At 46.2% G+C, this 25,623-nt stretch overlaps 1 protein-coding gene across 2 annotated transcripts in view; it reads left to right on the top strand.

Annotated features, from left to right (window-relative positions):
- Positions 1-25,623, top strand: part of CHST8 (carbohydrate sulfotransferase 8) — a 517,055-nt gene that overhangs the window by 4,906 nt on the left and 486,526 nt on the right. The window contains exon 1 of one of the 2 annotated variants that reach the window (XM_073605774.1): positions 571-673. The exons of the other annotated variant lie outside the window; for it this stretch is intronic. The gene's annotated coding sequence lies outside the window, so the exon portion shown is untranslated. Of the gene's footprint in view, positions 1-570; positions 674-25,623 lie in introns of those variants that run through there. 2 annotated transcript variants of the gene reach the window in all.

The following is a 25,623-nucleotide window of genomic DNA, read 5'->3' as shown; positions in this document are numbered from 1 at the left end:
CACCAGCACTTTCCCACGCCCCCCGGGGAGCTACGCAAGCCGTGTACAGCCTGCCATCGGTGTTTGCCCGCACATGTGCGCCAAACATACACTATATTACCAAAAGTATTGGGACGCCTGGCTTTACACGCACATGAACTTTAATGGCATCCCAGTCTTAGTCCATAGGGTTCAATATTGAGTTGGCCCCACCCTTTGCAGCTATAACAGCTTCAACTCTTCTGGGAAGGCCGTCCACAAGGTTTAGGAGTGTGTCTATGGGAATGTTTGACCATTCTTCCAGAAGCGCATTTGTGAGGTCAGGCACTGATGTTGGATGAGAAGGCCTGGCTCGCAGTCTCCGCTCTAATTCATCCCAAAGGTGTTCTATTGGGTTGAGGTCAGGACTCTGTGCAGGCCAGTCAAGTTCCTCCACCCCAAACTCGCTCATCCGTGTCTTCATGGACCTTGCTTTGTGCTGTGGTGTGCAGTCATCATTTTGAAGGTTAACACAAGCGGTGAAGAGGCAACAGGCCGGGTTCACATTGTTGCGCTGCAGTAACCCCAGTTATTGGCGTCCTTGTGCCCTGGGTGCCATTTTTTTTTTTTTGACTGGCACCCAACGCGCTAGGGCAAAACACCTGCACTGAACCACGCTGCAACACACTACCCTGCGGTGTGTTCCTGAAAAAAGGTAAGGTGCGGTTCTTGGCAGCAATGAGGTATGCTGGCAGTTCATTCAAAGTTATTGGGCTTCTGGCGTATTTAAAGTATTGAGCCCTCGTTCAAACTGAACACGGCTTTGAAATCGCCTGAGTTCGTCTGAACTCGCACGGTTTTAAAGCGGCATTTTAGTCCGACTTCAGGGGGCGACTTGAAAGACATCTATGCAGCTTCATGCACAGATGACTATTGAAATCACCCCCGAAGTCGCCAAAAGCGGTGTAGGAACTACTTTTGGAAATCAGTGCGGCGCCACACTGATTGGGACGCTCCCATTGCCGGTGTTCTGCCGAGAAAGTTCCGCTCGGCGGATAAGGACCCCCCTCTACTGCGCAGGCGCTGCGCCTGCGCAGTAGGATCCGGCGGAAATAGCCGAAGGTGAATAGCTGAAAATCAGCTGTACACGGCGCCTGTAAGAGGGCCCCTCGCGGGCTCACTTCGCTCGCCACGCTTCGGGCACGGCCTCGCTTCGCTCGGCTCTTTTTTATTCCCCCTCTAGGTCCACTTGGATGGTGGGGAAGGAACCTGGACCTGGGGCACAAGCGCAGTGTACAGCTGATTGTAGATTTTGTGCTTCGGCTATCTACGGCGGATGATAGTAGTTCGTACTGCGCAGGCCCTGCGCAGTACAGGGGGGGGGACTTATCCGCCGAGGGAACTTTCTCGGCAAGACACCGGCAATAGGCCCCTTTTTGACAAATTGCGCCGGTGTGAACAGGGGCTGAATGTGACATTCCCTAAATGTTCACAGGTGGCTAATCATTCCCGCTAATTTAAAACGCGTGCTAGAAATATTCACCTGGAGTGATTTTTGGTCTTTATCATCTTTATTTTATATTTATATCTTTATTAAATTTAAATCGTTTATTTTAATTTTAATTTGATTTAAATATAGTTTATATTTTATTGTTTATTCTTATTTGATATAAATTATTATAATTATTGTATATTTGTTATATTGTTTAAGTTGTTTATATTTATTATTATGTTTATTGTATTTATTATATGGTTTATTTTTTTATAATATCTATTGTTATTTGATACTATTTATTATTGTCAGATAGTGTTATATTTTTTATTGTTTTTTCTTATTTGATGTTATTTATTATTATATTTATTTTATATTTGTTATATTGTTTATGATTATCATATTTATATTCATATTTAATATTTATTATTATTTAATGATATTTATTATTTGATATTTTATTTTATGTGTATTGTTTTATTCTTATGTGATATTATTTATTATGATTATTTTATATTTAATTTGTTTAATTTTATATCATTTATCGAGATGCACCAAAACCCAAAAATGACAGTTAAAAAAAAAAAATTCTTTATATATTACCAATTGCCATTATCTGCATCTTTAGTGCAAGAAAAGCTCAAGAAAAATGCATCCCTTTGAATTCTATGTATGTCTTCACATTGGTCCATTGCGCTTCCATTGTGGTGTTAAAAATCCTGCTTTTGCTGCAATTTTTGGTCAGTTAAAAAAAAATTGCACCAAAAATGCACCTCACCACTGAAATGTGTTTCAAGAACGCATCAATAACGTGCCAGTGTTACATTTTTGATGTGGTTTTTGAGACCCATGAAAAACACACCATGAGCACAGTAAAATCACAGCAAATTCATGTGCGTTTTTGGCGCCATTATCGGCAACTTTTTCTCTATCGGAAAAATACCGAAAACATAATTTTCGGCCAATATGTTTCGGCCGCCGAAATTTCGGTGTATCTGTAATTATTTGTTATATTTATTTTATATATTTTTTTTATATTATTTATTATTCAGTTTATTTTATATATGTTGTATTGTTTATTATTATTTGATATTATTTAATATTATACTTATTTTATATTTATTGTATTGTTTACTTCTCATAATATTTATTATTTGATATGATGTTGCTTATTTTATATTTGTTATATTGTTTATTATTCATTTGTATTATTTATTATCTTATATATTAATTATTCTGATTTGATATTATTTGCTGCTGTGTAAATTAGTACTTTCCCTTTGATATCCCCAAACACGACACACAGTGGAGTGAAATACAGTTAACCGCCAGCCAGAAAAAACTCTGCCCTCTTTTGTCCGGTTTATTATATTACAGTAACTGTGTCTTACTTGACGCCTTAATTGAATTTTAAGGGATGCCACGGAAAAAAAAAAAAAAATGGCGCACCCCTGTAATTGGCTTTGCCTGAACATGTCAGGATTTCGGATTGCCAGCTTGCCGTCTTGCTGTCATAATAGAATTTCATTGATCCTTTGCACTTTACACTATTGTTATTGATCGGTGGCAGTTTTATGGGTGCGCGCAGTGAATTATGTTAATAACGCTGTTAAATATACTACCGCCATGGAGCGGAGACCCTTAGTGCATTGACTGGAAGAGGCGGCTGCTTGCTCGGCCGGATTGTATTGGATACAGTAAGTCATAAACTTTATAGGGCAATACATCATGGGCGCTGAGAGGCTTAAAGTGGACCTGTCGTTAAAATCTTTGGGGACTTATTTGTGGTGGCACCGATGATGCCTTGTAAGTCAGAGCTGGGGGGGGGGGGGGGGTTCGCTGGTTTCGGCCCATTTAGACCCTGGTATCCTAGTGTGTTGTGTTCACGCATGTGCGGTTTTCTGAACATTGACATGCATTGTATTAAGGCAATCTATTTAAATGAATGGTTGGCAATGCACTACAAAATCCTAAAGAACGGCCTTGCACTATTTTTTGGAAAACACAACTCAATGGGGTGCGTTACTGGGCATTGTGGTGTAGTCAGATACATGTGCATTGGAGTTGCGTTGCCTTGCTGCTTCTACGTACAAAATGCAGAGTTCAGGAGTGTGCTACGCACAGAGTGCAGGGTTCAGGAGTGTGCTACGCACAGAGTGCAGGGTTCAGGAGTGTGCTGGGTACAGAATGCAGGGTTCTGGAGCGTGCTGGGTACAGAGTGCAGGGTTCTGGAGCGTGCTAGGTACAGAGTGCAGGGTTCTGGAGCGTGCTAGGTACAGAGTGCAGGGTTCTGGAGCGTGCTAGGTACAGAGTGCAGGGTTCTGGAGCGTGCTAGGTACAGAGTGCAGGGTTCTGGAGCGTGCTAGGTACAGAGTGCAGGGTTCTGGAGCGTGCTAGGTACAGAGTGCAGGGTTCTGGAGCGTGCTAGGTACAGAGTGCAGGGTTCTGGAGCGTGCCAGGTACAGAGTGCAGGGTTCTGGAGCGTGCCAGGTACAGAGTGCAGGGTTCTGGAGCGTGCCAGGTACAGAGTGCAGGGTTCTGGAGCGTGCCAGGTACAGAGTGCAGGGTTCTGGAGCGTGCCAGGTACAGAGTGCAGGGTTCTGGAGCGTGCCAGGTACAGAGTGCAGGGTTCTGGAGCGTGCCAGGTACAGAGTGCAGGGTTCTGGAGCGTGCCAGGTACAGAGTGCAGGGTTCTGGAGCGTGCCAGGTACAGAGTGCAGGGTTCTGGAGCGTGCCAGGTACAGAGTGCAGGGTTCTGGAGCGTGCCAGGTACAGAGTGCAGGGTTCTGGAGCGTGCCAGGTACAGAGTGCAGGGTTCTGGAGCGTGCCAGGTACAGAGTGCAGGGTTCTGGAGCGTGCCAGGTACAGAGTGCAGGGTTCTGGAGCGTGCCAGGTACAGAGTGCAGGGTTCTGGAGCGTGCCAGGTACAGAGTGCAGGGTTCTGGAGCGTGCCAGGTACAGAGTGCAGGGTTCTGGAGCGTGCCAGGTACAGAGTGCAGGGTTCTGGAGCGTGCCAGGTACAGAGTGCAGGGTTCTGGAGCGTGCCAGGTACAGAGTGCAGGGTTCTGGAGCGTGCCAGGTACAGAGTGCAGGGTTCTGGAGCGTGCCAGGTACAGAGTGCAGGGTTCTGGAGCGTGCCAGGTACAGAGTGCAGGGTTCTGGAGCGTGCCAGGTACAGAGTGCAGGGTTCTGGAGCGTGCCAGGTACAGAGTGCAGGGTTCTGGAGCGTGCCAGGTACAGAGTGCAGGGTTCTGGAGCGTGCCAGGTACAGAGTGCAGGGTTCTGGAGCGTGCCAGGTACAGAGTGCAGGGTTCTGGAGCGTGCCAGGTACAGAGTGCAGGGTTCTGGAGCGTGCCAGGTACAGAGTGCAGGGTTCTGGAGCGTGCCAGGTACAGAGTGCAGGGTTCTGGAGCGTGCCAGGTACAGAGTGCAGGGTTCTGGAGCGTGCCAGGTACAGAGTGCAGGGTTCTGGAGCGTGCCAGGTACAGAGTGCAGGGTTCTGGAGCGTGCCAGGTACAGAGTGCAGGGTTCTGGGGTGCGCCACGTACAGAGTGCAGGGTTCTGGAGCGTGCCAGGTACAGAGTGCAGGGTTCAGGGGTGCGCCACGTACAGAGTGCAGGGTTCAGGGGTGCGCCACGTACTGAGTGCAGGGTTCAGGAGTTGGCACATTGCAGCACAGCGATGTAAGCCCTTTGTGCAGTGTAGTGTGCTGCATGGTGAAAAAAATTAGCTGCGCTTCCAGGAAATGTGCACATGCACATTTCCGCGTGTCCTGTAGGGCAGCCCATTCAATGCCCTACACCTGAGAAACGTGGTAAAAAAATCCGACGCTTTTCCCAAATCATATTGCACCGAAAGGCAGAGTGCTGCCGCACCATGCAGTTTGGCATTGGCAGATGCGTGGGGGTGACATTAACAATTACTAGCACTGTTGCACGTCGGCTAAAGGGCAGCACATTTTTGTGCGTGTTGGGAAAGCGCGCAATTTTGCGACCATTCCCAACACGCAAAGGTGTGAACCTGGCCTAAAGGTTCGCTCTACCTGGTGAATGGAGTGAATTAAATGAGCCCCCCCACCCCCACCACCGCACATCCGTGAACGTGGCTGCAGAGAGAGGCCGGCGGGTGGCTCGGGGTTCCCAAATCCGCCCAGAACTCAACAAGTTATTTCAGGTGGACTGACGCTTTAAATCAGTAAATAAAGCAGCTAAACTTTGGGAGCTGGGAGGATGGGATTGGTTGTGGAATCCGGCATTGTGTAATATCGCCTCCTCTCAATGTTGGCGCCAAGATCTGTTTGTTTCTGGTGTGGCTCTAGCTAAATGAAATCAATGTCAGAAAATGCTGCTGTTTTGTTTTGTTTTTTTAATTAAAACTGGTACAATCCTCACATTTCAAAAGGTTTCCTTCCTACTTGTTCCTGACGGGCTAAAAGTTGACTCACTTTAATTAAAACTAAACTCCGGATTAAACAAATATTTGTCTAGATACAAGACTCATGTGTATTGTTCTTAAATCCCTGTGTGCTTTGTGTATTTCTTCTTCCAGATCTGTGCAGTAATCCAGTGTGACATTTCCTGTAATAAAGACCGCTCACTGCTGATCTCACGTTACTTCTGCCTGTAATGGGTGGAGACTGCTGGCCCCTCCCATACCTCTGCTTTATCCTTGCGCAGGGTGACTGGTCTTGACCCCTCCCCCTTCTGTAGTTTTCTGCAGGCAGTTTGTAGTAGGTGGAGCCTGCAGGGCCACTCCCACAACTCTGCTCTCTCTTTATCCAGGGTGACTGGTCTTGACTCCGCCCCCCTGAAGTTTTCTGTAGGCATCCTGTAGTGGTTGGTGCCAGCTTGTCCCCTCCCACAGCTTTGCTCTCTCTCTCCCCTTGTCCAGGGTGACTGGTCTTGACTCCACCCCTGTAGTTTTCTTTAGGCAGTCTGTAGTGGGTGGAGCCTGCTGGCCCCTCCCACAACTCTGCTCTCTCTCTCTCTCCTTGTGCGGGGTGACTGGTCTTGACTCCGCCCCCTCCTGTAGTTTTCTGCTTGTAGTGTGTGGAGACTGCTGGCCCCTCCCACACCTCTGCTTTTATCCTTGCGCAGGGTGACTGGTCTTGACCCCTCCCCCTTCTGTAGTTTTCTGCAGGCAGTTTGTAGTAGGTGGAGCCTGCAGGGCCCCTCCCACAACTCTTCTCTCTCTCTCTCTCTCTCCTTGCGCAGGGTGACTGGTCTTGACCCTGCCCCCTCCTATAGTTTTCTGCAGACAGCCTGTAGTGGATGGAGCCTGCTGGGCCCCTCCCACAGCTCCGCTCTCTCTCTCCTTGTCCAAGGTGACTGCTCTTGACCCCGCCCCACCTGTAGTTTTCTTTAGGCAGCTTGTAGTGGGTGGAACCTGCTGGGCCCCTCCCACAACTCTTCTTTCTCTCTCTCTCTCTCTCTCTCTCTCTCTCCTTGTCCAGGGTTACTGGTCTTGACTCCGCCCCCTCCTGTAGTATTCTGCAGGCAGCCTGTAGTGGGTGGAGCCTGCTGGTCCCTCCCACAGCACTGCTCACTCTCTCTCTCCTTGTCCAGGGTGGTTGGTCTTGACTCCGCCCCCTCTTGTAGTTTTCTGCAGACAGCCTGTAGTGGGTGGAGCCTGCTGGGTCCCTCCCACAGCTCTGCTCTCTGCACAGGCTATATACAATGCAGGGACTGTTGCTACTTTTACAAGGTAATATCTGGGTTTGCAAAGGCATTAGTGCTCTTTGGGGCTGAGGAGTTTAAAAAAAAAAAAAAGTTTAGCTTAAAAAAAAAAAATATTCTTTACAACATTGTAAACTCGACAGAAGGTTTCGCCACTGCCGTAAGTTCTTAACAGAGCTCCCTCGGGGGGGCAGACCAGGCAACTTTCCTCCGACTCCTATTAAAACTCTTCTTGGCTTTTTGGCTGTTTGTTTATTATATGAAACTCTTCAGGGAGTCCCAACGCTTAGTCCCACAGCCGGGAGCCAGAGCTGCGTCTCCGTGGAGAACTGACGCCGCTGCGAGGGCGGCCGGGGTCCTATATTTCCTGTAATAGGCTGCTGGTTAGAACAGATATTTATTGGATCATGAAAAGTACAGATTACAGGAGAACGGGGGCGAGCGCGTACTGGTGCACTGACATCAGGTCATTTGCTATTCTCCTTATAGGTTTCCTATTAATTATTTGAGGGACTTTGTCTCGTTTATTTTTATGCCATTTGTTTTCTATCTGGTGGATAAATCCTGCAATGTAATAATAATTTTAACCTCCTGCAGCCCACGTATCGCATATGTGCAGCAGCAAAGGGGGGTGAACTTTACTGCCCACACACCGCACATAGGCGCCCTCGCGCAGCAGAGCTTTCTGCACTCTCTGCACGCTCCCAGCAAAGTAACCAAGCTGTCAAAGAGAGCTCTCGGTCTTCGCTAATGATCGTAGTCGGCGGGACCGCCTCCCAGTCATGTGACCACTGTGATAACCAATCACAGTGATCATGTGATCTGCTGATCTTTTCCGCCCCCCTGCATAAAGACCCTTTTCAGGGGATGCCAGGGCTTGGGGGGGAGGAAGGGGTTAACTCATATCCTCAAAAACTTCCACCAGTGCGACTTTTCAAACACCACTGATCACTCGGTTCTTAGATCTCCCTGAGTAGAGAGCTGGCGACTGTCAACCACTGTTCTCTGCTCTGCCCCCCTCCTTGCTCACTGGAGTGCTGGACTGTGGGGAGGGGGGGCACTTGGCTTAGGCTCTTAGGCTACGTTCACATCCTGGCATTCCGAATCGCCGCAACTCTGCCCGCGAGTGATGATTTGGGGGGGTTCGTGTTGGGAGGGGGGAAGAGGATTTGTGCTAGGAGGGGGGAGTTTGTGCTGGAAGAGGTCACATGCTTGAGGTGGGAGGGGACTTTTTTTCGTGTGGAGGGATTTGTGTTAGCAGGGGAGATGATGGGGTAGGGAGAATTTGAACTAGGAGGGGGGATTTGGGGTGACTGTGCTAGAAGAGGTGATATGGAATTGTGCTAGGAGGGGAAATTTGTTTTGTGTGAGGGCGGGGACGGTGGGGTTTCAGAGAGGAAATTTGAGGGATTTGAAGGGTAGAAGATTTGTGCTAGAAGGGGTGATTTTCGGGGGGCATTTCAGCAGGGGAAGCAGATTTGTGCTGGGAGGAGGGGGAATTTATGCTTTTTAGAATAAGCATGCAGATTTTTTTATTTTTTTTGGGGGGGGGTTTGCTGACACATAATGCTCTTATATCTTTGGGGGGGGGGGTCGCAGTTTGGCATGTTTGCCCCCAGCACTTGTTTCACTTTTGGGTGGAACTCCACTTTAAGGTAAAATGGGAACATTGCACTTTTATTCATTTGTTTGGTTCAGCAAACACACTTTTTTTTTTGGAGTAGATTTTGGACATTTATGTTGATACATTGCAATGGTGTATTTGAGATATATTGCAGAGTGGATTTCAAGGAAAGAACAATATGGACAATAAACCCAGGTTCACACTGAGCTGCGGGAACTCTCACCACTTCACTCCCGCATGTCAGTCCTGATTTCAGCCACGATTTTAGAGACCTTTGTGCAGGTTTTCGGCAGCCGAGAATATCACAAACAGTAGTACAGAAATTACTTTTTGAAATCGGTGCGGCGCCGCAAATGCAGCATGGCACCCATTAGGACGGTGTCATTGCCGGCAATTGCCACTGATTTGACATAAAAAAATTATGAAAAAAAAAAAAAATTAGACAACAGTAAAGTTAGCCCAATTTTTTTTTGTTCTATTGTGAAAGATAATGTTACATCGAGTAAATTGAAACCCGACATGTCACGCTTCAAATTTGCGCCCGCTCATGGAATGGCGACAAATGTTCACCCTTAAAAATCTCCATAGGTGACATTTAAAAAATTCTACAGGTTACCAGTTTGGAGTTCCAGAGGAGGTCTAGTGCTGGAATTATTGCTCTCGCTCTACCGATCGCGGCGATACCTCACAAGTGTGGTTTGAACACAGTTTTCATATGTGGGCTCTACTTATGTAAACATCCCTTGTAAAAGAAAAAAAAAACAGGACCTCTTAAATATGAGATCTGGGGTCTAAAAGACCTCAGATCTCACATTTACACTAAAATGCAATAAAAAAAAAAAAAAACCCATTTGAGGCCATCGGGCAGAAGTGACGTTTGACGTCGCTTCCATCATCCAATGGTATCTTTCCCTCACTCGGCATCCAGCCTCACAGGGGCAAGGACGCGATCCTCTCCGCCGCTTCTGATGGCTCCGGAAAGCAACGGAGACGACCAGAGCGCAGCGGGAGGAGGGGGGCGGCCCTCTCCTGCCCCTGATAAAAGTGATCTTGCGGTGAATCCGTCGCAGAGACCACTTTTATTGGAAAGAGGACCATCCGCCGTTGAAGAAAATACCAGGGTTATGGCAGCTGTCTACTGCCATTACTCTGGTATTCTACGTCAAAGTACCGACATACAACGACGGCGGGCGGTCCGCAAGTGGATAATCAAGTCTGGAAGAGAAACTGTTAAATGAAGAGCAAGGAAGGAAGCGAAAGTACAAAGAAGGTTACAAATCCCTTCAATCTGATTTGCTCTTGCATTAAATTTAAAATGAAATATATACGTAAAAATAAATAGGTTCTTCGCCACAAAAATTGTTAAATCGTTTCAGGTGTGCTGTGAAAATTTTTTAGATCTTTTTGGTGCGCCGCAAGGCAAAAAAGTTTTGAGAAACACTGCTTTAAACTGACAGCGCACTTTTCATTTTACTTTGTAACTTCCTTTAACAGAAGTCTCTGCATGTCGCAAAAAAATCATAAAAAAGCAGCGCAGGAATCATTCTTAACCACTTTCTACCCCGCCCATAGTCAAATGACGTCCGCAGGAGGGCTCTCCCACCCTGGGCGGGGCGTCATATGACGTCCTGGGCTTCCTGGCCGTCTAAGGGGCGCGCGCGCCGCATCACTTGGGAGCCGGTGCGCGCCCGGCGGCCGCGATGTCCGCCAGGCACCCGCAATTGCCGGTAAAAGAGCCAGGACATGCATCTGTGTGTGTAAACGCACAGATCCACGTCCTGTCAGGGGAGAGGAGACAAATCATGTGCTCCCAGTACAGAGGAACACCGATCGGTCTCCTCCCCTTGTGAGTCCCCTCCCCCTACAGTTAGAATCACCCCCTAGGGAACACAGTTAACCCCTTGATCGCCCCCCTAGTGTTAACCCCTTCCCTGCCAGTGACATTTATACCATAATCAGTGCTGTATAAATGTCACTGGTGTCAAAAGTGTCCGATGTGTCCGCCGCAATGTCACAGTCACGATAAAAATCGCAGATCGCCGCCATTACTAGTAAAAAAAAAAATTTTTATATATATATATATATAATGTATGTATATGTGTGTGTATATGTATATATATATATATATATATATATATATATATATATATATAAAAAATTTTATATATATTATAATAATAATTAAAAAAAAGCCATAAATCTGTCCTCTATTTTGTAGACACTATAACTTTTGCGCAAACCAATCAATATACGCTTATTGCGATTTTTTTTTTTTTTTTCCCCTTATTTTGTTTATAGCGCAAGATATAAAAACCGCAGAGGTGATCAAATACCACCAAAACAAAGCTCTATTTGTGTGAAAAAAAATTATAAAAATGTAATTTGGGTACAGTCTTGCATGACCGCGCAATTGTCATTCAAAACGCAACAGCGCTGAAAACTGAAAATTGGCCTGCGCAGGAAGGGGGTGTATTGAAGTGGTTAAAGTCACTGCGACATGAGCCACGGCAGTTTGAATGGTTCCATTGCCGGCAATAGGGTGCGACCTGTCATGCGATTTGGAACTGTCAAATCGCTCGACAAATCGCACTGTGGGAACAAGGGCAGGCTCCATTCACACCTAGGTGATCTGAATCACTGGCGGAATCGGCGTGATTCCAAATTGCAGCAAAACACGGGACGGGTTTGCGATACTATTACTTCTTAATGGCACCCCAATCGCAGTGTGATTTTGCTGCGTGGTAAGTCACGCTGTGGTTGCGGCAAAATCGCAGTGCACATCGCTGTTGCCCAAAAGAGGCTCCTGCTCCTTCTTGAGTGACAAGCTTCGCACGTTGTGATTTAGCCTGGTGCGGTGCATTACCTGAAATGTTACCCTTGAAAATAATAATGAAGAATACATTGAAACTACACTGTTGTGTCTCCTCCGACTGGAAACCTCGGGCTGTGCTGAGAGGCTCACCGGCACCGGCTACCTACAGGCCTGCCCCAAGGAAGAGTCAGATGCCAGGCTCCTCGGTGGCCATGGAAAGGAGACGAATCGTCAGCTCTTGGAACCAGGAGCAGCTGTGTATGACACAATTTTACGGTTTCAAAGACGCAGGGATTAGAGGGATCGAAAGCTCAGGGGGATCGGAATCCCCCCCCCCCGTATCCTAGGAGGCACCTGGAAAAAGCCGGTGCGTTGAGCATTGAGCGGCGAATCCCGAGGGATTGAAGCGATTCTCCAGACGGACAATTAAAGCCCTCTACAGCGCACCTGAGGCCCGGGGCCACGCCGCGTTTGACCCGTCTCTCGTTAGCCGTGCTTTGCAAGGAAGGGGAAGAAGTGAGAGTCGGATCACATGTTCATTCTTAATTATTTAAAAGCTCGCATCAATCAAGGAGCGCGGATCTTTTATTTATAAATCGCCAGGACGGGCTCACTGCGGACTGCGAGATCCCGGATCCTCCATGGAGCCGAACCTGAGAACACGGCGTGCTTTTGTTTGATTCTCAGTCTTTGTGGCTGGGAGGGTCGTACCCACCGAGCCAATTACTGCCGACCAATTACCAGCCAGAGACCGGATGACAGATGACACAACCATCGAAATACTTATATAGTGTGTACTGTAAATATATGTGTGGGTGTATGTGTGTATAAAAAAAAAAAATATATATATTATGTATGTGTGTGTGTGTGTGTGTGTGTGTGTGTGTGTATATATACATACATATATATATATATATATATATATATATATATATATATATATATATATATAAGTTTCCGCACTTTTATATATTTAATATAGTCAAAAAAGTGTGGAAACTTTTTGAAGAACCTGTGTGTGTGTGTGTGTGTGTATATATACAGTGGGTATCGAAAAGAATCAACCCCCTATAATAATGAAATTTTTTTTGCTTTGCAGCCTGAAATGAAGACAGACACAGTTTTTGTTTTATCCAGGTGTATTTACTTATAATGCCGCATACACACGACCGATTTTGCTGTCGGAATAAACTCCGAAGGAACTCCAACGGAATTCCATTCCAGCGGTCTTGCCTACACACGGTCAAACCAAAGTCCAACCGTCCAGAACGCGGTGACGTACAACACGTACAACGGGACTAGAAAAAGGAAGTTCAGTAGCCAGTAGTCAATACCTTCCGTCTCGTACTTGCTTCAGAGCATGCGTCGTTTTTGGTCCGTCGGAACAGCATACAGACGAGCGGTTTTCCCGATAGGAATTGGTTCTGTCGGTAATATATAGAACATGTTCTCTTTCTAGGACCGTCAGAATTTTCGGGGAAAAAAAAATCCGATGAGGCCCATGCACGATTGGAATAGACGATGAAAAGCTGCCTTCGGACTTTTTCTGTCGGACATTCCGCTCGTGTGTACGCGGCTTAAGGTCCAAGTGAAAGATATAACACCAACATGTCAGAAAAAAAAAATTGAATCACTGAATTGGAAAAAGGATTACCCCCCCCCCAAAAAAAATAACTTAATCAGGTGTAGCTAATCACCTTCTCAATGGCATACAAAGGAATTTGACTTTCAACTGTGATCAACTGTGGTCATTTTAATGAGCTCAGCATGAAAAGAGCTTTCCGGAAGCATTTCAGTCCTTGGTAGTGCAACTGAAGCAAACAATCAACTACTGGGATCTCCAGGATAAAGATGTGGACAGGCACAAGTCAGGAGATGGATACAAAAAAAAAAAAATTCAAAGGCTTTATCAATGCCTAGAAGCACAGTGAAGTCTTTTAAGAAGTGGAAAGTATTTGGTACAACACAGACCTTCCCTGGATCAGGATGTCGCTCCAAACTGCATTTTATATATATAGCTTCTACAAAAAGTTTCTGCACTTTTGTATATTTAACAGAGTCAAAAAAAGTGCGGAAACTTTTTGAAGAATGTGTGTGTATGTATGTATGTATATATATAATATAATACACTGTATAAATATATTTTATAGTGTGTGTGTGTGGGGGGGGGCAGTCAGATTCAGCAGGGTTTTTACAGTGCTCCTAGGATGGTTTGCAGCCTCTGGTCACATGTCTTCATGATATGGGCAATAATAGGGATATGTAGGAAGTGGGGCAGACACACACACCAGTGCCGATTACAGTCACCCAGCAGGAAGCTCGCTCCCCCGTAAGTCGGTGTGAATGAAGAATATTTCCCGTCTGATGGACGCACCTTTTGATGAACTGTCCCGGCGCTCTTCTTAATCCAGGCTGCCGTCCATTTTTTTTTATTTCTATCTCTGGAAACGTACATCCAGGCGCCCGTTTTTTTTTTTTTTTCCCAGTCCGCTGTGCGTGTAATGAGCGCCTAAATAATGCATGCGAAGCCCACACTCCATCAGGCGCACATTGTTCCTGGATGTTAATGGAGGAAGTAGCTGTTGGCCAAAGTTAGTGCGGCATCCACTCTCTGGCCCGCGCACCAGATCTATTATGCAAATCGCCCGGCATGACAGACAGCGCGCTCGGCCGCGGCTCTTATTCCGGTGGAGCGATTAGTCTAATTCTCGCTCTCCTCGGGCGGTGAAATGGATAAGCGGTGCCGTGTCTTTTCTGTGATTGATTTAAACAATTTCTTTTTTTTTTTATGCTTTATTATAAATTGGCCTCCAGGCTGAAAGACCCGCCGTGGCAAATGCTACTTGTCACCTAGAAGGTCCCCCGCTTCTGTCATGGTGTGGCGTCATTGCTGGGGGGGGGGGGGGCAGCAATGGATAGACTTGGTTAGTTTGTCTCCATTCCGCAGCCACCGTGGAATCACAAGTCCCAGAATGTCTTGATGTGTGTTTGCGTTCTTCTCTATAAAGCATTACTGGGTCTCTGTTCTTCTCTATGTAGCATCACTGGGTCTCTGTGCTTCTCTATGTAACATCAATGGGTCTCTGTTCTTCTCTATGTAGTATCACTGGGTCTCTGTTCTTCTCTATGTAGTATCACTGGGTCTCTGTGCTTCTCTATGTAGCATCACTGGGTCTCTGTGCTTCTCTATGTAACATCAATGGGTCTCTGTGCTTCTCTATGTAGTATCACTGGGTCTCTGTGCTTCTCTATGTAGTATCACTGGGTCTCTGTTCTTCTCTATGTAGTATCACTGGGTCTCTGTGCTTCTCTATGTAGTATCACTGGGTCTCTGTGCTTCTCTATGTAGTATCACTGGGTCTCTGTTCTTCTCTATGTAGTATCACTGGGTCTCTGTGCTTTTCTATGTAACATCACTGGGTCTCTGTGCTTCTCTATGTAGTATCACTGGGTCTCTGTGCTTCTCTATGTAGTATCACTGGGTCCAGGGTTGCCAACCGCCAGTAAATTTACTGACAGTTTGTAAAAAAATCAGTGATTTTTTTACAACTGCCAGTAAATATCAGAGGCTGATAATTTCATGCTTGGTTGACTTTTTAAGTGTAAATCAAGCAAATGACTTTGTTCTAGGTATTGTCGGTGTTTCCATATCATGTTTATACTGTTCAAATATTCACTGTGTTAGTTTTCAATAGGAGTTCTGTAATTTCTCAGGTTGCCAGTAAAAAATGTGCTCTGCCAGTAAATTTCCCATGTTTTGCCAGTAAAAAATGCTGTGGGAGGTTGGCAGCCCTGACTGGGTCTCTGTTCTTCTCTATGTAGTATCACTGGGTCTCTGTTCTTCTCTATGTAGTATCACTGGGTCTCTGTTCTTCTCTATGTAGTATCACTGGGTCTCTGTTCTTCTCTATGTAGTATCACTGGGTCTCTGTTTTTCTCTATGTAGTATTACGGGGTCTCTGTGCTTCTCATGGATGAAGCCTGAAGGAAGATGGTGCCCCCCCTTCTGGAGAGAACAGCAGACAAAGACATTGTCAGGGGAGTGCTGTGATCTCTATGAGAGGTAATAAATACCTGGAAGGGGGGGTGACACATTAATAAAAACTATACCTGATCCTAAGGCCGGCTCCCGGCGTAGAACACATAAGCGGGGCGATCGATGAACAATCTTTATATTCGCTCCTAGGTTCTATGAACACGGTCAGCGTGCCGGTAGCCCGACCTCATCACCGGCAGCCGGTTAGCTCCCGTCGGCTGGGAATGTGACACGGGCCGCCTGCCCTTTTATGAAGCAGAATTGCTGTGGAAATATGGCATGGAAGGGCAGACATGGCCGCCGCGGGGGATTCTTTGATTACACTTCGAAGCTTTAATGTCACATATCGCGGCTCTGACATTAGAAGAGTCTGCAGAGCGTCACCTTGTATACTATCCCTCAATGCCCTTCCCGCTTGGGGGGGGGGGGAGTTTAAAGGGGACGCGCCGTGATTTAGGACATATTTTCCTCATTCCTTTTAGTTAAGTAAAAAAAAAATAACATTTAAAAATCTTTTTTTTTTAAATCTATTTTTATTTCAGCTAATTATGAACTTATGCAAAGCACTGTGTGTAATCTTTTATTCAGCCACTTTTCATGTTTTCCGCTTAACTCCGACACTGTAAAAAAAAAAAAAATTCAGGTGTGAAGAGAGTTCAGTAGCTTAAGCTTAAGTTTCAGTTTCAGTTTCAGTGGTGAATCTGAGATTTCAGTGAGAGAGAGCAAGCCTGAAAGCAGGGGGCACCTATTGTGTTCTGTCTTCAGAAAACTCATAGTGGCCTCCAGAAACCTTTAACCTTTTATTATATATATATATATATATAACAAATTGTGTTGTTTACAAGTTAAAATCAGTATTTATTGCTAGAAAATGACTTAGAACCCGCAAACATTATATACATATTTTTTTTAGCACAGACCCTAGAGCAGGGGTAGGCAACCTCTGCCCTCCAGCTGTGGTGAAACTACAAATCCCATCATGCCTCTGCCTCCAGGAGTCATGCCCGTGATTGTCAGGGTCTTGCAATGCTTCATGGGACTTGTAGTCTCAACAGCTGGAGGGTGGAGGTTGCCTTCCCCTGCCCTAGAGAATAAAATGGAGATCGTTGCAATACTTTGTCACACCGCATTTACGCAGCAGTCTTGCCAACGCAAATTTTTTTTGGGAAAAAATACACTTTTTGAATTAATAAATAAGAAAACAGTAAAGTTAGCCCAGTTTTTTTTTTTTTTTTATATATGTAGTGAAAGATGATGTTACGCCGAGTAAATTGATACCTAACATGTCACGCTTTAAAATTGTGTACCCTCGTGGAATGGCGACAAAACTTCAGTACTTCAAAATCTCCATAGGCGACGCTTTACAAATTTCTACAGGTTTACCAGTTTAGAGTTACAGAGGAGGTCTTTTGCTAGAATTATTGCTCTCGCTCTAACGATCGTGGCGATACCTCACATGTGTGGTTTGAACACCCTTTACATATGCGGGCGCAACTTGCTTCTGCGCGCAAGCTCGGAGGCATGGGGTGCTTTAAAAAAACATTTTTCTTATTTATTTTACTTTTTATTATTTAGTTTTACACTGTCCCTTTAAAAAAAACAAAAAAAAAAAGTTTGGATGACTTTTATAAAACGTCCCTTGTAATAGAAATAAGCAGGACAGGGCCTCTTTAATGTGAGATCTGGGGTCAAAAAGACCTCACACCTCACATTTACACTTTAAAAGCAATAAAAAAAGAAATAATGTCATTTTATTTTTATACATAAAAAAAAAAAAAAAAATGGGCCCTTCAAGGCCGGAGGGCTGAAGTGACGTTCGACATCGCTCCGGTCCTCCAAGGGCATAGTGGAGTGAGGGGGGGCATCTTGCCTTCACTTGACTTCCTGCCCATCATTACACCGGATTGGATCGTTTCATCTGGTGCAGATCTCTCTGGTAAGCGGCAGAAAAACGATCAGGAAGCGGCGGGAGGGCGCACCTCTCCCTCCGCCCATAAAAGTGATCCCGTGGCGAATCCGCAGCTGGGACCACTTTGGTGTGAAATAGGATCACCCACCCATCTGCTGCCATAACGAAGGTGTGTGTATATATATATATATATATATATATATATATATATATATATATATATATATATATATATATATATATAACGTCAAAGTAGCAACGTATATCCACGGTGGGCGGTCCAGAAGTGGTTAAATCTTTGATAGATAGAGATATATATATATATATATATATCTCTATCTCTAAGTATTCTTTATCTAATATATAGATATTGTTCTTATGATTTCTAACCAGTTGCGGACCCCCCGCTCGCAGTGCACTGTGGATGGGCGGCCCATGCAGGCAAAGCAAAGCACCCGTACATCGCTGCCTGCTTCTGGGTTTGGGGCACCCCCCCCCCCCCCCCAGCCTGCTGACACCCGCTGTGATTGTACACAGAGGGAGTCTGTCAGCAGATCCCAGCCAATGATTAAAGGCCTGGGACCTGCTGATTGGCTGTGTCCAATCACAGCCCAGAGCCCTGTGTTGACAATCAACACAGAGCTCTGTACAGAGGGAACGATCTCTTTGTTTCTTTTCCCTGCAAAGCAGGAATAAGAAATAGAGAGAGATTTAATAAAAATCAGCGCACATTACACATTGTTAGGCACACATTAACCCTTTGATCGCCCCTAGATGTCAACCCCTTCCTCAGCCAGTGTAATTAGTACAGTGACAGTCTATTACTTAGTGTCACTGGTGATGTCAGTGACATTTAGTCAGTCACCCCGAGTGTCAGGTTGTCCAGCGCAGTCCCATTATAAGTTGCTGATCACCACCATTAGTAGTATTAAAAAAAAATCCAGTGTATGTGTGTGTGTATATATATATATATATATACACTAGGGTTGCACCAATACCGGTATTGGTGACGATACCAAGCATTTGAGCGAGTATCAGTACTCGGGCTCTGCCCCCCCACCCCAAAGCACCTTGTCCCCATGTTGATGGGGATAAGGATGCCTCTTCCCTACAACCCTGGCCAGTGGTTGTGGGGGTCTACGGGCAGGGGGCTTATGGGAATCTGGAAGCCCCCTTTAACAAGGGGGCCCCCAGATCCCGGCTCCCCCCATGTGAATGAGTATAGGGTACATGGTACCCCCTACCCATTCACCAAAAAAAACTGTAAAAAAATAAAATAAAAACAATAGACAGGTTTTTGACAAATGTTCCCCCCCCCCCCCCCCCGATGTAGATCCACCACCCGCTGCCGCCACCACCACCATACCTGAGAGAATAGAATAGAAAATGCTCCGTCATCCATGAAGGCTGACTACCTACTGCAGGCTCTGCCGTTTGACAGTTCTTATATAGGTAGGGGGCGGAGCTACCAGGCAACATTGCATGATGGCCCCACCCCCTTGTGATGTCACCAACCCAGCATGTGCCGGCCGGTGATATCACAAGGGGCGGGGCCACCAGGTCACACTGCCAGGTGGCTTCACCCCTTACCGATATAAGAACTGTCAAACAGTGGAGCCTGCAGTAGATGGACGACGGAGCGTTTTTTTGGTTTTGTTTGTTTGTTTAATCAGGTGTCAGCCGGGAAGCCCATCGACAGCTGATGATTCATCGGTTGTTAAAGTGGTTGTAAACCCATGGAAAAAAAAAAAACCCGCAAGGCAAAGGCATAATGAGCTAGTGAGCATAGCATACTAGCTCATTATGAAATACTTACCTTAGATCGAAGCCCTCGAAGATGAACCCCGAAGATGATCCTTCGCCCCAGTCTGAGGTCCAGAGCGCTCTGGAGCAGATTTTCATCAAGGATGTCTCTGTACATTGCTGCATTGATCTTTCCCTCGAACCTGACTAGTCTCCCAGTTCCTGCCACTGAAAAACATCCCCACAGCATGATGCTGCCACCACCATGCTTCACTGTAGGGATGGTATTGGCCAGGTGATGAGCGGTGCCTGGTTTCCTCCAGACATGACGATTGCCGTTCAGGCCAAAGAGTTCAATCTTTGTTTCATCAGACCAGAGAATTGTGTTTCTCGTGGTCTGAGAGTCCTTCAGGTGCCTTTTGGCAAACTCCAGGCAGGTTGTCCTGTGCCTTTTACTGAGGAGTGGCTTCCGTCTGGCCAATCTACCATACAGGTCTGATTGGTGGAGTGCTGCAGAGATTGTTGTTCTTCTGGAAGGTTCTCCTCTCTCCACAGCTGGAGCTCTATCAGAGTGACCATCAGGTTCTTGGTCACCTCCCTGTCTAAGGCCCTTCTCCCCGATCACTCGGTTTGGCCAGGTGGACACATTTTTTGTATGTTTTGTTAAAGCGCACAAAATGCTTTTTTTTTTTTTTTTTTTTTTTTTTTCACGTGTTTACTAAATGCTCAGGTGTAAGTGGAGCCGAACGCAACATTTGCCAGCGAGTGCAATAATGCATCGCTACGGAACACTTTAGTGTGACTAGGCCCTGATCCACCCTGAGTTCTATTCAGAGGGTTGGCGGTGGCTGTCTGTATACAGAGGAACATTTATACCGAATTTCCTTTCCCGGGGATAATTGCACATTTGAGTAAGCGAGGGAAGGCAGGCGGAGGAAAATATCATTCTCACCTCTGTAATTGTCAGCTCTTAGCATTTTATTCTTTTTTTAATTCCATCTCCATTTCCCAGTGTGAGCTGAATGTGCCCGAAATTGTCTGGTGTCAGGGGGGATGTTCTATGCAGATGATGAATTCACTTAAAGTAGAAAGTCTGGCAAAAAAACGTAATCTTAGGATCTCAAATAAAAAAAGAAAAAAAAATCTACCTTACTCTTATACACTATATTACCAAAAGTATTGGGACGCCTGTCTTTACACACACATTAACTTTTTATTTTAGTTTCATACTTACCTATGTGAATGCAGCTGTCCCCTGCCGTCTCTGCAATGAGAACTGAGCCACTGAACATCGCCGATAGCTCAGTTTTCACAGATCCCCGAGAGGAGAGCTGCTGACTGTCAGCCGGCGTCTCTCCTCTCTGCTTCTCCACGCTCATTGGAGTGCTGAGCTGTGGAGAGGCGGGGAGCGGCCGTCTCAGCGGCTTGCTGAGACTGCCATCAATCAAGGCAGCTGGCGGATCCAGACTTGGAAGTTGGGATGACGCGGTGCCTCGACTGATGGCAGTGAGGTCAGCGGAGAGCGGAATTTGCTGAAAACAGGTCACAGGAGTGCAAAACGAATTGCACTCCTGTGACCCAGAGGGGAAGCCCAGCCTAAAACGCTCAGGCTGGACTTCTCCTTTAATGACATCCCAATCTCCACAAGGTTTAGGAGTATGTCTATGGGAATGTTTGACCATTCTTCCAGAAGAGCATTTGTGAGGTCAGGCACTGATGTTGGACGAGATGGCCTGGTTCACAGTCTCTGGTCTAATTCATCCCAAAGTTCTATCGGGTCGAGGTCAGGTTGTGCAGGCCAGTCAAGTTCCTCCACCCCAAACTCGCTCATCCATGTCTTTATGGACCTTGCTTTGTGCACTGGTGTGCAGTCATGTTGGAACAGGAAGGGGCCATCCCCAAACTTGGGAGCATGAAATTGTCCAAAATGTCTTGGTATGCTGACGTCTTAAGAGTTCCCTTCACTGGAACTAAGGGGCCAAGCCCAACCCCTGAAAAACAACCCCACACCATAATCCCCCCTCCACCAAACTTTACACTTGGCACAATGCAGTCAGGCAAGTACCGTTCTCCTGGCAACCGCCAAACCCGGACACATCCATCAGATTGCCAGACAGAGAAGCGTGATTCGTCACTCTAGAGAACACGTCTCCACTGCTCTAGAGTCCCCTGGTGGCGTGCTTTACACCACTGTACCCAACGCTTTGCATTGCCCTTGGTGATGTAAGGCTTGGATGCAGCTGCTCTGCCATGGAAACCCAATCCATGAAGCCCGCTACGCACTGTTGTGCTAATCTGAAGGCCACACGAAGTTTGGCGGTTGTAGGTATTGACTCTGTTGACAGTTGGCAACTTCTGCACACTGTAAGCTTCAGCATGTGATGACCCCGGCATTAGGTTTGGGGGGGGGGAGGATTTTTCATCTAATTCTTTTTGTATCGGGGCGGCTACAGAGGCTGCTAGATGTGGGTTGGATGAAAAGGCGATCAAGCGAATTGGTAGGTGGGAATCCCGTAGGTTCCAGTTATATGTTTGTCCTCACCTGTTGACTGATTAAGGGGGAGGGTGAGCTTAAGGGCCATGTTTTGGGTGGATATGCATGTTTCAGCATGCCTGTTATATGTGGTGTGTTTTCTTCTCTTTCAGGTGGAGTGCAGGGCCTGGTCTGGATATTGGGCCACTCCTATGTGTTTTGAGGGGCCAAAAGGGAAGACGTTAGGCCTGTTGGGAGACAATTGGGCATTTCTAGGTAGGAAGCCTGTGTCCGTTGGTTGGGAGTACCTGGCATGCTGTGGAGCAGGATGGTGCCGGAAGTGCATCGCTTTGCACGAGTGGACAGGCCGCCAAACGTTTTGATATTACACGTCGGCAGTAATGATTTGGGAGTAAGGCCCATGTTGGACATAACGCGGGATATCAAATTTGATTCACTGCAGCTCCGCATGGCCTTCCCAGAGATGCTTGTTGTGTGGTCCTACATCATCGCTCGGAGACTTGGCGATTGGCTAGATCGGTAGAGCCGATCAATAAGGCCCGTAAAAAGGTTAACAGGGATGTTAGCAGATTTGTGGTTAGGAATGGGGGGCTGGTTAGGCATTTAGAGCTGGAGGTGGATACTTGGCATTACCTTGGGGGTGACGGGGTACACCTCAATGTGGTGGGGATTATGTGGGCCCTAGGGTTGCAGGATGGCATCCAGAGAGAGCATTGAGGGTATGGAAGGGCACTCAAGGGTAAGGTTTTTCCCTTGGGTGCGGTGTTGGTCCTTGTGGGTGAATGAAGAAACCTCGAATAAGGAAGAGTTCGGGACTCATCGGTGGTATGGGTCCCACTGGTAGTATTCCAGTTAACGGGTGCACTGCGGTCAGTGGGTTGTCTCCGAGCCAGCATGTCGGCTAGAGGCCTATCATCATATATAAAAGCTACCGCAGTGCATTATTAAACATATGTTAGTTTGGGGTTCCTGCAAAGACCAACGCGAGTATTGACTGATGGTTTTTTTGGTAACAGATGTTTTTTTTTTTATGGTTATGTTAATTTAAATGTATTTTGTTTATTAATAAAGAGGCTGCTACGACCAAAATTTACTCCAACTTGGTGTGGTCTCCGTTAATGGGTAATGGTATGGGTGGTTAGTGTATGGGTTGGTCAGGCAGTTATGGCGAAGGATGGAACATCTGTTATACAATGGTCATGCATTTCTAAAGCTGGTGGTGCTGCTATAAAGACCAATATAAAAAATGGATCCACAGAGAATAGCGCACACATACAAAAAAAGTTACTTTCAAATCTTACAGGTCTACTTTAAAACTGATCTTAATAAATAAATATGGGGATTTGGTCGCACCCTATGGCCATACCGTGGTTAAGCCTGCCACTGCGCCAAAGTACCCATAGAATGAAAGCTAAATCCCACTTCTCTTAACCATGGGAGATACTTACTCCTGTCCTCACATGGGAGAAGTGTGCTAGATGCAGATTCCCATGTAAGGACTGGAGTAAGTATCTCCCATGGTTAAGAGAAGTGGGATTTAGCTTTCATTCTATGAATACTGTAGGACCCACTGAAAATTGGGTACTTTGGCGCAGTGGTGGGCTTAAGCACGATATGGCCATATGGTGTGACTAAATCCCCCATATTTATTTATTAAGATCAGGTGTTTTAAGTAGCCCTGTAAGATGGAAAGTAACTTTATTTTGTATGTGTGCGCTATTCTATGTTGTTTCTTTTTGTATTTGCATAGGTAACACTCACATATAATACTGGTCCTCCATGTTTGAAAGAACTGAAATCCAATGAATGAAAGGGGTGGGCCAGGCACAGTCAGGCTGGGGAGGCTGAGGCTAGATGATGCTGGACGTCTTCCAGCCAGGAAATGAGGCGGGGCTCTATCTGACTTGCTGCAGCTTCTAATGCAGATTGTGAGAAGCCCACAGTGTGCAGTGAAATCAGAGTTATGCCCTGTACACACGATCGCACATTCCGACAACAAATTCCATCTGATTTTTTTTTCCGACGGATGTTGGCTCAAACTTGTCTTGCACACACACGGTCGCACAAAGTTGGTCGGAAATTCCGAACGTCAAGAACGCGGTGACGTACAACACGTTACTACGAGCCGAGAGAAATGAAGTTCAATAGCCAGTGCTGCTCTTCTGCTTGATTCCGAGCATGCGTGGCACTTTGTGTGTCGGTATTGTGTACACACGATCGGAATTTACGCGAACAGGTTTTGTTGTCGGAAAAATTTTACGAGCCAGCTCTCAAACTTTGTGTGTTGGAAATTCCGATGGAGCCCACACACGGTCGGAATTTCCGACAACAAGGTCCGATCGCACATTTTCCGTCGGAAAGTCCGATCCTGTGTACAGGGCATAAGACATTTCAGTCCAGTAGTGGAGCCGGAACAAATGTGCAAGACTGAAGGGAAGATTTACATTTCCCTAATACTTGTTTTCCGGGGCTGTGACTGAGAGGCATTGAAGCCAGGAAAGTAGCATTTTCAGAAGAGCTTTAACTACTTCCCGACCAGCCGCCGCAGTTGTACTGCAGCAGGATGGCTCTCCTGCGCGAATCGCCGTCATTGTATGTCGGGTGCCTACACGGCGATCTGTGGGTGCGCGCATGTGTTATCATTCGCTAGCAGGGGAGCCAATCAGCGGGTCCGGGGGACTCGATGTCCGTCGGCCACCCGCGATTGCTCCACAGAGAGGCAGAACAATCTCACTCTACTCCCCTGACAGAACAGGGATCTGTTTGTTTACACTGGCAGATCCCCGTTCTGTCAGGTTAGAGTGAGATTGTCTGTTCCTAGTGATTAGGAACAGCGATCTCTCTCCTCCTCCAGTCAGCCCAGCCCCCATACAGGTAAAAACACCTTCCCAGGGAACACCCCTTGATCACCACTAGTGTTAACCCCTTCCCAGTTGCCGGTAACCGAACCGGGACGTGGATCTGTGTGTGTAAACACATAGATCCACGTCCTGTCAGGGGAGAGGAGACCGATCGTGTGTTCCCAGTACAGAGGAACACTGATCGGTCTCCTCCCCTTGTGAGTCCCCTCCCCCTACAGTTAGAATCACCCACTGGGGAACACAGTTAACCCCTTGATCGCCCCCTAGTGTTAACCCCTTCCCTGCCAGTGTCATTTATACACTAATCAGTGCATTTTTATAGCACTGATCGCTGTATAAATGTCTATGGTCCCAAAAAAAAGTGTCAAAAGTGTCCGATCTGTCCGCCGCAATGTCACAATCCCGATAAAAATCGCAGATCACCGCCATTACTAGTAAATAAAAAATAAGAATAAAAATGCCATAAATCTATCTCCTATTTTGTAGACGCGATAACTTTTGCGCAAACAATCAATATACGCTTATTTTACCAAAAATAGGTAGAAGAATACATATTGGCCTAAACTGAGGAAGAAATTTTGTTGTGTTTTTTTGGATATTTATTATAGCAAAAAGTAAACAATATTGGTTTTTTTTTTTTTCTAAATTGGCGCTTATTTTTTTTTCTTATAGCGCAAAAGATAAAAACCGCAGAGGTGATCAAATATCACCAAAAGAAAGCTCTATTTGTAGGAAAATAAGGACATAAATTTTGTTTGGGTACAATGCCGCACGACCGCACAATTGTCCGTTAAAGCAACGCAGTGCCGTATCGCAAAAAAAAAAATAAAAAATGTCCTTGTCAGCAAAGGGGTAAATCCTTCCGGGGCTGAAGTGGTTAAAGTTGGTGTGTCTCTGTTTCCGGCAGCCTTTTAGATTCATGGGGAGCGGTTATTAGAACCTTCCATATATAGGATTTGCTGGACATTGGCTGCAGGCCGGTCACATGACTATGAAGAACTTTAGCGGTGAACTGGGGG

This window comes from Aquarana catesbeiana, linkage group LG11 (assembly GCF_042186555.1).
Source record: "Aquarana catesbeiana isolate 2022-GZ linkage group LG11, ASM4218655v1, whole genome shotgun sequence".
Taxonomy (NCBI): Eukaryota; Metazoa; Chordata; class Amphibia; order Anura; family Ranidae; genus Aquarana; species Aquarana catesbeiana.
The sequence above is the reverse complement of the archived record's forward strand: the minus strand, read 5'-3'. Positions and strand labels throughout refer to the sequence as shown.